General features: G+C 32.9%; 1 protein-coding gene across 1 annotated transcript in view; it reads left to right on the top strand.

The window, feature by feature from the left end:
• CDC14B (cell division cycle 14B) overlaps positions 1-14,721 on the top strand; it is a 96,571-nt gene that overhangs the window by 1,562 nt on the left and 80,288 nt on the right. The window lies entirely within an intron of this gene.

Here is a 14,721-nt window from a genome sequence, read left to right as displayed (position 1 = left end):
AAGAAATAAAATGTTTCCTCGAATCTTTTTAGGAGAAAGAGGTTTTTGCATCAGGTTCAGGAAATAGCCCCTTTGCTTTTTGTCGGGCTGTCCGGTTTTTCAGTAGAAAATCAGCTAAAAGAGGTTGTGCAGTCACCAATAGCACAGCATTTCCTGAGTCATAGCACTAAGGCCCAAACACTCATTTTCTTTGCATGTTTTGGTGTCTACTTCCCCTTTCTTGTCCCCCCCTCCTCAAAACAAACAAACAAACAAAAAAACAAACCTAAAAGTCAGGGCAAGGCACCAAGTGCTTGAAAAGGATATCTATTATTTTGATGGCATTTAGACTGGTCAGGTTGCTCTCACCAGTTTGTCACTTCCAAAAAAAGCAGTCTTTGAATACCCATTACTGGACATTAATAAAGCTGAGGTAGCAAATAGAAGTCAAAGTTCCCAGACCAACAGAAAAGGTTGAATGCATTTTGTACAACTTGCATGTCATCTATTTTGCTTTTAGTTCCTTTTATTTTGGCATCATATAAGGCCTTAACCTCAGAAAAACCAAAAATATGGCAGCTTTTCCTAATACTAATATAGAAATGGAAGATTTTTTAAAAAATGAATTTAACAGGAAAGTAATACTATCTTAATGAGCAAATTCCCTGCAAACATACTTTTAACAACTCTGTGGGTAGATAGTGAGGTGGAGAAAGTTCCAGGCTTTTGCTGGACAGAGGTGTGTGACCAAAGTGTCTGTGAAGAGGAGAGGCAGTGAAATTTCTCAAACTGAGGTTTCAAACATAGAGCTTTTAATTGCACTCACTTGTGGGGTAGGTATTATGGAAGTCACTAACTGGAAGAAACTATTATTCAGAGACTGTACCTCTCTCTTCTTTTTTACCCCCTCTCCTACTAGGGCTAAGGAGGGAAAACCCTGTTTAACTACCTCTAGAAATAAAATTTCTGACCCCAACACGTGTCAGTGGAGAGATATTGCTTATATTGTGGGTTTTGTTGAGGATGTGGCAGGTATGAAAAGATGGTCAGGATATATTTTCCTTTCTGGTTGCTTAATCAAACATTGAGGAAGAAAGGCTGGTGTCATTTGAAATCCAAATGCAGTTTTTCAGATTTAAAAAATCTAGCCTGATGAATGGAAGAGATGAAATTAGTTTTAAGTAGAGTAAATAGTCTCTTTAAAGAAGCTTCTCTGGTAGAAAATCATCAGATTTCTTGAATTTTTCTCTCTCCTCAATCGGATATTCATTCTGTTGTAGTGTAATTAAAAATAGAAATTTTAAAGCAATTTGTTTGCAAGTTTTAACTTAACGTACTCCTAGTGCAGGTATTATTTTGAAATGGTTGAATTTGAACCATGGTTCAAAACTTTAAAAAAAATTTTTTTTGATTTGTTTCTTCAATATTTCAAAGCTCCTTTCTACAAATTTTTGAAACTTTCAAGAAGTCTTTTCTATTCCACCTTTAGAGAAATGTGTCAAGAATATTTTTTTGTTAATTTATTCACACCTGGGGATTGTTGACAATAGAATTTGGCTACATCTGAATATTTTGAGAAATTTGGGGGAAATGAGAGATTGTACAAAAAAAAAAATCTGCCTGGATTCTCTTAAATATTTGAAATATTTAAAAGTTGAATTTTTAAAAAAAATAATTCCCATCTATAAATTTACAGTACCCACTACACAGGCACACAGTTTTATCTTCTTTTCACTATATATATATATATATATATATAATGTTTATTTCCAAATCAACACTCCAAAGATAATTGTTCAATCATTATTGATTTTTCCAGAGTTAGGAGAAGACTACAATAAATAGTAGGGAAAAGGCTCTCTTTTAGCATGGTCTCTCCTAAATAAGCCCTCATAAAAAGAGAACAATAAAAAAATTCTTTATCAAATCATTTTTTTTAAATTACTATAACACTGATATTTGGCATGGCATCCCAAAGGGAGGATATAAAAGTTTAGAATCATCTGGAGGATCTTAAACTTGAGAAGTCGAGTATATTTACATGATGAAGGAATACCTAGATTGCAACATAAAACCATGCTGTATAACCCAGCATTGACTATATATGCATGTGAAGTAGACATGAGCTATGTGAATAAGCAGAGAGAAGTGGTATCTTAATTAAAGGAGGCTATTAAGAAAGGGGAAGTGGGTGTGGGGAAGGAAAAGTGAGGTCTGTGAGTCCTCTTCTAGCTCTAAAATGTCATTCTTCCACTGGGGGGAAGGAGCCATTTCAAGTAGAGAGAAAAAAAGAAACATGTTGAAAGTCAGGTAAACTGAAGTAGGGTAGAGGCTGTGTCAGGGAAAGTTGTTATGACAGTTGGACCCAGGTAACTTCCTATTATCTTTAAATGTTACCAGGAAATTTTTTAATGACTAGGAAAATAGTTAATACATTTTGGTATTACATTGGGAGTATTCAGAGTCTCAATTTTTGTATTTTGTGCTATAATTTCTCCCCTCCAAATTGATGTATGCAGGATAAGATTTAAGATGAATTTTTAAAAAATGAAAATGTCTTAAATATCTCATCTAATTTTATATCTTTGACATGTACTTATTTTTTTAACACATACTTTATCAAGAGTTGATACAGTATATGCCAAGATTGTCATTCTTTTAAAAGCCCTCATTACATGACTTATTCCTTATGCATGAAGTTATTGCTATATACAAGAGGAAAAGAGGTAATTGTTAAGTCTTAAAAGAATTTATAATCTACAACTCATGACATTGATAGGAACAGACACATTAAAGATTACATGTAGTCTGAGACCATTGAATATACATTAATATGTATGCAGTAGTTCAAGCCTTTTTAAAAATAATAATATAGAATGAAGAGTATAATGAGGATTGCCTTTTCAAATAAAGTAGAATCAAGGGGCAAGTATTCAGTTCTCCATTAGTCTTCAGAGGTTTTGTGAAGGTAGATTGAAATGATCTAGTCCAGTCTTTCCTTGAACAAGAGACTCTTTTTTAAAAGATTCATATTTTTAAAAATATATATTCTTATAAAATGATAAAAAAAAGAGATTCTTATAAAAGATATACATCCAAGTCATCATCCAGCCTTCAATTAATAGGGAACCCCCTATGTCTTGATAATGAAATGCCAATTTTTGATAGAAAGTTTCTGTAAGAAAGTTTTCCATATCAAATGTAATTTTTCTTTTTGTATCTTGTATCTAATCTGCCTAATTTGCTGCATTCCTCTTGAGACTAAATAGAGCAAGCTCAACACTAATCCTAGCTTATACAGGATATGCTTTGGAATCAAGGGTCATATAGTCCCTAAATGTTCTTTCTTCATTGGTAAAATGTCCCAAATTCTCATATCTGATTCTAATATGATGTACTTTCCAGTTCTCTCATTATCCTTTCTGTTTTTTCTCTAGGCCAAAGCTTCTTAAATTGTTTTCCATGACCCCATATGGGATCACGTAAGTGAATGTGGGGGTCATGAAATTGATTTATATACCTATTTTACAAATTTATATACCCAGGGTCAGGAAAAAAGGGAGTTACGATTGGAAAAAGTTTAAGGAGCCCTATTCTAGACTCATTGCAGTTTATTGATTTATTTCCAAAAATGTGGACACAAGACAACAGTTAAGTACCCCCAGTAGCCTGATGTGTGTAGATGAACCATTTTCCCTTTAGGTCTGGACATAATCTTTTCTTCCTGGAACTTTAATGTCATTAGTTTCTTTTCTGTTTTCACCCACTGATTCATGTTGTCCCTTTCTTCCACTTTAACTTGAAAATCTTTTTCACATGAATTGTTTAGCCATAATTTTTCCACTTTATATTTTTATACAGTTGATGTTTTTTGGAGCCCATGCATAGAATTTTAAAAGAATGCACTAGATAGTTTCTCTCTTCTCAGTCCCATGACTACATTTATTCCTCTTAAATTTTATCTTAAGTCCATTGTTCTAACCAGCTCACCTTTTTTTTTTTTCCAGATGTAATTTTATGTTTTATAATATCAATTTTTGTTATTTTGACATTTCTTTAAAAATGTTTTTGTCCTTTTCTATATCTTCTAATGTTTCCACACATCTTAAAATTTGAAAAATGAAAATAAATCATTAATGATAAATCTAGAAGCATTATTTCTGGCTATAAATAATCGCAATCCTTACAATTGCCCTCTCAATATTATCTTTTTTGTTGTTGTTGTTTTTTTGTTTTATATATATATATATATATATATACATATATATATATATATATATACACACACACACACACATGGATAATTTTCAGCATTCATCCTTACAAAATCTTGTGTTCAGGGGGCAGCTAGGTGGCGCAGTGGATAGAGCACCAGCCCTGAATTCAGGAGGACCCAAGTTCAAATTTGATCTCAGACACCTAACACTTCCTAGCTGTGTGACTCTGGGCAAGTCACTTAACCCCAGCCTCAGGAAAAAAAAACAAAATCTTGTGTTCTAAATTTTTTTTCATCCCTTTCCCTAGACATCAACTAATCCCCAATATATGTTAAACGTGTGCTATTCTTCTATACATAGTTCCACAATTAGGCTGCACAAGAAAAATCAGATCAAAAAAGGAAAAAAAATGAGAAAAAAACAAAATGCAAGCAAACAACAAAAAGAGTGAAAATACTAGTTGTAATCACATTCAATTCTCAGTATCTTCTCTCTGGATTCAGATGGCTCTCTTCATCACGAGACCATTGGAACTTAGGCCACACATTAAAAAATAAATCTGGCTCATCTAAAATGTCAAGTATTACTCTCAACTTTATGCAAATTTGATAATCACCTGTTATAAAATTCTTTACTGATAATTTTTTTTTTCTTTTTTTGAAGATGGGTACAACACTAGAGATCTCTTCAAAATGGAATTGATTAATCAATGAGTACTCATTGGCTCTGGTCATTCTATTCTCATTTTATTTACACATTTTAAACTGAATATGTCCAAAACTGAATTTATTGTCTTTCCCCCCTAAAGCAAAGCAAAACAAAACAAAAGCCCTCCTTTTTAAAAACTTTATTATTTGGGGGTACCTCCAATTCTTAGTCTCTCAGATTCCTAACCTCTGCTTTATCTTGCAATCCTTACTCTCTCCCTCATTTCATATATCCATTTACTTGTCAAATTTTGCCATTTCTACCTTTTCAACATTTCTTCTAATTCCTTCATTCACATGGACTACCTTGGTTCAGGCTCTTATCATCTCTTGCCTAGATTATTGCAATAATAACCCAATTGGTATCTGTCCCAAATCTGTCACCAATGAAGTCCATCATACACAGTGCTCCCAAAGTAATTTTCCTGAAACACATGTGAGAATGTGGAGCTCCTACTCTCAGTAATCTCCAGTGGTTTCCTGTTGCCTCAAGAATCAAATAAAAATTCCTCTTTACAGCCCTTTACAACCTAGCACCAATCTGTCTTTTTAGCTTCATTGTTCATTATTCTCCTTCCTCCACCTCTAATCCTACTAAACTAGCCTTCTCTGTTCTTTGGCACAAGACACTTTACCCTCTGCTTTTATGCCATTGTATTGGCCATCCCACATATTTGCCATGCACACTTCCTCTGCCTCACAGAATCCTTCTCTTCTGTAAGACACAATTCAAACATTCTCTGCTTAAAGAAAACTTTCCTTAAAAAAGCCAGTAATGTAGCTTTCTTTCCAACCAATCTTTATTTACCTATTTTTTATTAATGTTTATATTTCTGCTACATTATGGTTTACTGTGTAAGCTTCTCATGAGTAGGTATTATTTCATTATTTGTACTTGTATCCTAAGTAGCTAAAAATGCCTGACATATAAAAAGAATTTAATGAATATGTGTTGATTTATTACCCAGCTATTTTATTGATTATTCTAGCTCCTCCATCCTTCCATCTTGTCCACAAGGAGTGATGAGAGACTTTGTTAAATACTTTGTTGAAATCTAACTATATTAGGTTCTTGAAGAAATGTGACTATCTTAATAATAACTTTTTGTTTTTTGTTTTTGTGTTTTTGGGGGGTTAAGTGACTTGCCCAAGGTCACACAGTTAGGACGTGTTAAATGCCCGAGTTCAGATTTGAACTTAGGTGGTCCTGACTTCAGGGCTGGTACTCTATCTACTTCGCCATCTAGCTGCCCCTATAATCAGTGTTTTAAAAAGATTTTAGATTTGAATTGCTAAAAGCAGAAAATATCCCTTTGCATATCTTTAGTTATCCTATATTTTATCATCTTAGAGAGTGGCCTAAGTCATTGGGTTACCAGTGTTCTCCTAGAGTGTTCTTCCACACTTAAAAAAAAATTAATATTTGATTTGTATACCTATTTTATATAGTTATAAATGTGAGGGTCATGTAAACATTTCTCAGGTGAAAAGTAGTAGTGACTGGAAAAATTTAAGAAGTCCTAGGCCTAGACTAATACATGGTTCCTTGTATATCTATCTAAATTATTCTCTTCACATAGCTTCCTTCTTTGTCCTATCTATGCTTTTTTGAAATCTGCTCTCCTAAAATCTCGGGATCATACCATATGCTGGGCTTGACTTCATCCTGGATTTAGCCCTTTCTCCTAAGATTCTTATAATTTCTACTTCAACAGCAAGCAGTTTTAATAAGTCTAGACCAGCAGTTTCCCACATTACTTACTTTTGAAAAATAAAATAAACAATAAAGTCAGGAATTCCTCAGCTGCCTTGCTTTTAAAGGAAAGCTGTAGTGGCTATCTAGGTAGCTGAAGATCCTATTACTACTCTCCTTCTGAAACAGATGTATCCTCTCATCCCATCTTGTACTTGAGATTAGTTTTCTTTGAGAAAAACAAAAGCTCGACAATAAAAATACTATCTTATTTTTGGTATCATGCTGCCTGTTTGTATAATGCTTAAAGATTGCTTTTTTAAACATCAAATTGCTCATGTTTATTAAATAAAATAAATGCTTTGGGGAGCAAGTCCTTAAAATAGCGCATTAATTTTTTCCTGATATGATATTGCTTTTAAATATTGATTTTAAATTATTATTTATTCCATGCTTTTAAAATATCCTGGATTTTAATGTTGTACTTTAAGAATAGGAAATGGATCTGTGATTTCATTGGCATAGGAAATTCCCAAGCAATAAAAATCAACTGTTCTTTAACTTACCATTTTAGATATTGGTCTAGAGCATCAAGGTTAAGTGATTTGGCCACACAGGCTGCTTATGTGTGTCTGAAGTAAGACTTAAAGCCAGACCTTATTAGTTCTAACACTTGTTCTCTAAATACCATACCATGGTGCCTCTGGCATCAATTTTGCTAGCTAAAAATAACACAATCTTGTACATCAACGATTTGTGCATTACAGTCCACTTGAAAGAAAACTCTTTGTTAATCAAAGGGCTTTTCCAAATTTAGTCATGTAACACAGAGAGGTATATAATTACCTGTAGGGAAGTGGCATCAGGCCAGAAGTAATAAAGGGGATTGTACTTGTAACTAGCACTAAAAAATAAGTATATATTTAACTCTTACCATCTTTAAAGGTTGCCATTTCTATCTCCTTTTAAAATCTTCATGGGGTAAGTAGAGGAAGTAGTTAATACTGACAATTTCTAGATGAATGAATCAGCAAAGGGAGGTTAATTGATATGAATCACTGAATTTTATTTTGAATTTTTCTTTATTCTGAATTACCTTTAGCAGTGCTATTTCTATCCAGTATTCGTGGGTTTCTATTTGCCGTCATTTGTTCACCTTCCAAGTTTTAAAATTTATAAGCACTTGTGGTTACTCTTTTTGGAAGAGAAAAAAGATCTTTTAACATTTGATTTCATCCTTTAAATTAAAGCATATTTTAAGACTATGGCATCATCATCACTTCTAAATTCTCTAGTCTATATGAATGTCTGAAGTCCTCTTCTCTCTTTTTTTTTTTCTATAGCTTTTCATGGATACTGCTCCAACCAGGTATTCAGACATTGACTCTCATTGTAGTTCTTGCTAATGATTTTTAAATTGTAGAATTTAAGTTCATGATGTCAGTTGTGATTCATGGGTCTCCCCTTTCCTGTTTGTTTGTCCAAACTCAGTCTGAGTTTATTCAGTTTTATAGAAACATATTCTCTTCGTGTTTATAATTTAGTCTTGATTTTTTCTTTTGATATGAAAACTTGTCTTGGTTTCATTAGTGCATGGATATTGATGAGGATGGTGCTATAGTATAAACATATTGAATTAATTCTGGAAGCCAAAATTAGGGTGTGAAGGTCATATTCTGTAATGTTAAAAATTGTTAGAATTTTTTTTTTTCAATTTCAAGCTCATGTTTGAAAGGTCTTGCTGAAAGTAAAGAAAATAGGGTATTTTCCTACACACAGATTTATCTGGTTACAGTAGCTGTACTTAATGGCTTTTATAGGTGTCTTCTAATTTTCCAAGTAGTTCTTAGTTGAATGACTAGGTTTACTGTGTATCACACCAAGTAGGAAAATCTATGAAATATAACAGTGCAAGCCTTAAATTAAGGGTAACAGTTTATCCACTGGTACCTTATCCATATATAGTTTTATATCTGTATTATTGTTTGAACCTGTGATTTTGTAAGTGTTGGGGACTTCTGCTGTGGAAACCTTCTAAACCCTTAGTTGATCTGCAATTTATCTTGAGAGTTGCACTTCATATGACTTCCCCTTGGTCACACAAAATCCATATATGTTAGAATCTAGATTAGAATCCAAGTCATTCTGACTTAGATTAACATGTCTACTACATGGAAAAAGGATATATGTGTAATTGAACATGTATACATAAACATATTTAATGCACACCTATATATTTGCACAAGAGTTATAGACTATTTGTCTTTACTTGACTGGAAGGTCAGGGTTAAAATCCTAATTACCACAAGCTAGCTAGGTGACCATAGGATAAATAAGTCACTTAAGTTCTCAGCACACTGATAAATACAGATTGGGAGTTGTTCTGCATAAATGGAAGGAATTTAATACCATGAGTTCCCTACACCAAGGAAATCACAGGTTGGTCTAGACTTTTCGTGTATGCCTATATATGAGAGTATGTATTTATGTGTATGGTGTATGAATATTTGTATACACATGCCCACATCTAATTTTGATTAACTTTAATATTTGTTGCATTTGATTTAAGGGCAAATAACAAAAGAACATATCTGAATTATCAGATATGAGTTTCCCCAAAGTATGCTTTATGTTTCTTTCTCTATATTTTATATTTATGCTTTATATTTATTTTGTTTCTTTAATTTTTTTCTATGATGCTTTAAATTCTTTGGATCACATGTCTTATTGGACCAATTTTCAGTAATTCTAGCATGCTTTGTTCCATGTCTACTTCAAAATTGTGGTTTCCCTTGTCTTTTTCTTTTGTGTAAGGCTGAGAAAAGCTAGATTATGTAAATTAATTTTAACTGCATGGTATTTTACAATTTTATAGTTAATGAATCTGTTTTGTCATTTAAACTTTGGTCTCTAACTTTGTGCCTCTTGCATCATAATAATTAACATTTGTATAACACTTTGTGCCCACCACTATACTAAGTACTTTGTAATTATGTTCCTCACCACAACCTTGTGAAATAGGTGCTATCACATACATCCTCATTTTTTACAGATGAAGAAATGGAGGGAAGCTGAGATTAAGTCATTTATCCAAGGTCAAAGAGTTTGAGTTTATGCCTGAGGCCATATTTGAATTAAAGTCTTTCTGGCTCCAGGCCCAGAGATCTGTCTTTTGTACTATCTCTCTACAGTCCAGCAGTATGGAATTCTCTTAAGGGTTTGCAAGATATTGTAAGGTTGGATATTAGAGAATTATGGATATTGGATATATCCAATAAATATGGATAGTATAAGGCAGGATATTGGAAGTTATGAGCCCACTAAAGCCCCTGCTCCCAGGAATTTTCACTTGCAAGCTTATATAGTTTATTAACTTGAATTTATGATAATTTTGAAGAGCTTATATTTAGACCATTTAAAACATTCACTCAATAAAAAAAATTATTTTAAGACCTGGGGAATGAGGAGAGAGGATGCAATTCCTCTCTGTATGCTGGACCTTTTTTCTTCTCCCAGCTTGAATATGCATCCAGCTCCTACTCATTTATTAAACTAGACCATGTTATTAGTAGTAATTTATTATGTATTACTTTTGAGTTATACAGAATATTTTATTCATAACAACTTATAAGTAGCCTGTTTATCATCTGCCATTTTCAAATTAGGAAATTGAGGCCCAGGATTTGCCCAGAGGCACATAGTTTTTTTGTTGTTGTTCAGTCTTTTCATTCATGTTCAAATCCATGTGATTTTCTTGGCTAAGATACCAAAGTGGTTTGTCATTTCCTTGTTCTGTTCATTTAAAAGAAAAGGAACTGAAAAGCAAACTAGGTTAAGTGACTTGCCTAGGGTCACACAGCCAGTATGTATCACATTTCAGCTTTGAATTCAGGAAGATGTTTTCCTTACATCAGGTCCAGCATTGAGCCACTTAGCTGACCAGTCACATTATTGCTCTGTCTCAAAGTGGGAAGGTAGGGAATTAAACCCCTTTTTCCATTATTTCATTCCACTTCTCTGAGGTGTGCCCTCTTTTAACAATATAAATTTAAGAAAATTTTATGAAGAACACTGTATTTCTAATGCAAATGAGTGAATCAAAGTTTCTAAAACCCTTTTATAATTGTTCTACACATGCTTAGATGCTGCCTCATCTTTTCACAAAGGATTTTTCTAACTTAAAAGGCCTGAAAGAAACATTTCATAGAAGTATATAAATAGTTCTATGGCAGAAAATGGAATGAAAGCTAATGTTAACAAAGAAGATTGGGTCTATACTTTAATTAATTATATAGTCTCAGTTTGGCTCTCAAAGTATCCCAGGAGGTAAAATGTTAAAATAAGGGGCCTTATTCATTTTTGTTAAAGTAATTATTGAGACACATATAAGTCTCATGAACTGAAAGTACTGGAGGACATTGAAATATTCTGTTTTGGAATCTAAATTTCCTCTGAATCAAGCTGAAAACATATTCTAATTTTTACATATATTTTTGCAACTGTCACTAGGAGACAGCTTTGACATAATATAGAATGAAATTCAGGTTGAGATTTCTAATTTCTGTTTATTTCTTATCTTGTATTAAAATATTGCTATAATGCTGTTATTAGATTGGTTCTTTGAAACTGCTAAGAGATGAAGTTGCATATTAAAACTTCATTCCTCCCTTTTTGAAAATAAAATAGTCACTTCAATTCAAAAAAGCATTTATTAGCCTCTTTTTGTGGAGCAATCACTGTGCTAGTTGAAGGCATACTAAGATAAAAGTAATACAGTTCCCGTCTTCAAGGGATGTTCTGTAAAACAAGGAGGTTCAACTAGATGAGATCTAAAAATCCTTTCAATTTCTTTCTGTAATTCTGAGTCTAGGCTTAAACCTTACCTCTATGACTATGAAAAATTTCCCTAAAATTTTATTTTCTTCATTTGTAATATGATGTCTAACATGTGGTTTCTATAAAATATATACATTATTATTGGTAAATACAAATTTTAGTGGATAAATGTGATCATCACTGGGGAATAACTACAGTAATAGTAATTTATTAGCCAAGATTTTATTATTTGTACTTTTATTTTAAAAATTTCAGCCAGCTAGGTTGTACAGTAGAGTGCTGAGCCTGAAGTCAGGAAAACTCATCATCCCAAGTTCAAATGTGGCCTCAGATATCAACTGTGTGATCCTGGGCATATTACTTAGGCTAATTTGCTTTGGTTTCCTCATCTATAAAATGAGCTGGAGAAGGAAATAGCAAACCACTCTTGTATCTTTGTCAAGAAAACCCCAAATGGGGTCAAAAAGATTTGGACATGATTGAAAAGTGACTGAACGACAAAAATTACAAATAACTTTCTTTTAAGAAAGAGGCTTTTGCCATTATGACAACTCTAATTATAATGAAAATTACAAGGCATGGCCCACACTAATAGGAAGAAGGCATAGTGTTAAGAGTAATGGAATTGAAGTAAAGAGGACTTAAATCCTAAACCTGTTTCAACTATTTATTAACTGGGTGACATAATAGTAGCACCTATAAGGTGAGGATCAAATGAGATAATATATGGAAAAAGCTTTGCAAACTTTAAAGTGCTATGTCAATATTAGCTCCTATCATGATGTAAGAATCACACTTTAGTATTTCTTAGTAAACACAATTAAATCAGGCTTTTATTTCTGTTAAAGTATTATTGCTTTATTTTAAACCATATGTGTGAAAGGCCTTAATAAACCATAAAACCTATCTTTTATCGCTTTATTTATTGAAGGCTATGTGTCCAGCTCTGAGCTACTCAGTGTTCCTAATATCAAAAGATGGCCATCTGATCTCAAAAAATTTATATTCTAGTGGAGTGAAAGTGAGTCTGACACATGAAGCAATTAGCAAATAAAGGATCGCTTAAGTACTAAGTCATGTAGAATATCTTATAAGCACTAAGGAGGAGTTCAGGGGGGAAAAGGTGTACTCAATTTAGGAAGGTTTCATGAAGACTTTGCTTCCTGAATGACATCTGGAATAATAAAAACTATGCTTCTTCTGACTTGATTGATCCTTTCCCCAACCTCTATCAGAGTTATGGAACAATAGCAATACTAAGATAACTTAAGTGATATTTAATGTGAGTGGGGGGTATATGTTTGTGTACTGCAACACTCCATGACTTAATTGATATATTCAGGGACACCACAGACAAAATCAACATTTGTTGGCCAATAATTATGGTGACAAGCTGCTCTGAACTTGGCAAGGTTAGTACTTGAAGTCTCATGCCAGATCTATAGCTCAAACCTTTCCAACTTTGTGTAGGGCCTCCTGGCCAGAGCTAATGTTTTACTGGCTTTGAGAATCTAGAGCCGCTTTCACTCCTGATAAAGCTTGGAAAGAGAGGATCAGTGGGCAAATCTAGAGTTGCACATTTTATTCCAAAATAAGTTTTTCCTTCCAACTGAATGAATACATGACTAGGAATATTAAAGGACAGAGATACTTCAAAGCAGCATTATACTTGCTCATTTTGTTTTCAGGCTGTTTGATTTGGGTTTTATTTTGAAAAAAGGGTGATAGATTCTGAGACAATAATCTAAAAACATAACTTGCTAAAGCCAAAAACAAAACAAAATAATACCCCAAAACCAACAGTATTGTGAATTTTTAGCTTTTTTGGTGTGGGTATTTTTAATTTTGATTTTCACATAATAGAATTATCAATTTTAGAATAGACCTTACATTAGATAATTTAACCTAATTCTCTCATTTCATAGATGAAAACTCAGAAGTTGATTAACTTATTCCAGGTTCAACCAAACAGAGATAAGAGTTGACCTGAAACTAAGTCTCTTGAATCCTAAATGATTGATCTTTCCTCTATCTCATGTTCCAGACAGCCTAGTCAGGAAACTTGGGAGAAGTTACTGACTTTAACTTATTTGAAACTATTGCAGTGAACAAGTGCTGTTCAGGGACTTCTAACAATGGCTTGGATCCTGGCAGGAATAGCATTAAAATGAATACATCAGACCTTTGACTTTATACTACAAAATATATTTTATTTGATGAATTCACCATTGCAGTTGTCTAATAAAATATTGAAGGAATTGTGTTATATTTATTAGGTGCCTTGCATCAGGGAATACAAAAATTTCTTCCTGGCCTTAAGGAGTTATAATTATATATATAAAACCCATGTATATAATATAATGTACATAACTATACACACATGTATACACATATGTACACATGAATGTGTGAATATGTGTGTGCATATTATATACATATACATGTATATAAAATCAGCTGGTACAAAAGAGTGTGATTAACTATACCATTGATGGCAAACTTCATTCAGAGGAAGATAGCTACAAATATGAGAATACATACAAAAGCTCGTGTAGTTTTCTATAAATATGTGTTGGGCTGTTCTTTTTCATTTCCAGTTATCTGCAACATAATGTTTTTATTTTCTATTTTGCATCTGCCTCTGTTCTATTCACGGCATAAAAATATGTTTTTGTAGTTAAATGTTTACTTTACTGGGCCCTTCAGTTCTTAATGTCTTCCCTTCTAAGACTTCCTTTCATCATCTTTGTATATATCTCTTAATGTCCTGATTTATGTCCATAGTCATCTATGCTCTATTTTCTAATAGAAAATATTTCTATAAGCTTTGGCTTTTTATTTGTATCCTTCGAGCTTAGCACAGTGCCTGGTACATACATAGGAAGTGCTTAATAAGTGCTTATTGATTAATCACTTTCCTTCATTTTCATTGTAGGAAAAACAAAAAATTAGTTAAAACCTGACAAATTTTGTGAGAGGTAGAAATAGACAATATATTTATATAACCCTTTGAAGTAAGAACTATAGGTATTAGATTTTACAGATGAGGAGACTAAGTCTCAGAGAAGTAGAATTGTCCATGTTTACCCAGCTAATAAATGCTGGAGATGGGATTTGAATCCAGGGACTTTCTAAGTCTCAAGGCCAGTCCTTTGCTATATATCACACTTGCTTTCATGGATCTGGTTAAATGTTGCCCAAGTTTTCACATGTAAACAAGAAAAATAAAGCTTCCCCCCCCTTTCTTGTATTTTTGTAGAAATATTTAAAATAGACTCAGGAAATTTGT

Source organism: Sminthopsis crassicaudata, chromosome 1, assembly GCF_048593235.1.
Source record: "Sminthopsis crassicaudata isolate SCR6 chromosome 1, ASM4859323v1, whole genome shotgun sequence".
NCBI classification, from domain to species: domain Eukaryota; kingdom Metazoa; phylum Chordata; class Mammalia; order Dasyuromorphia; family Dasyuridae; genus Sminthopsis; species Sminthopsis crassicaudata.
Note: the sequence above shows the minus strand (reverse complement) of the source record. Positions and strands in the feature narration are given on the sequence as shown.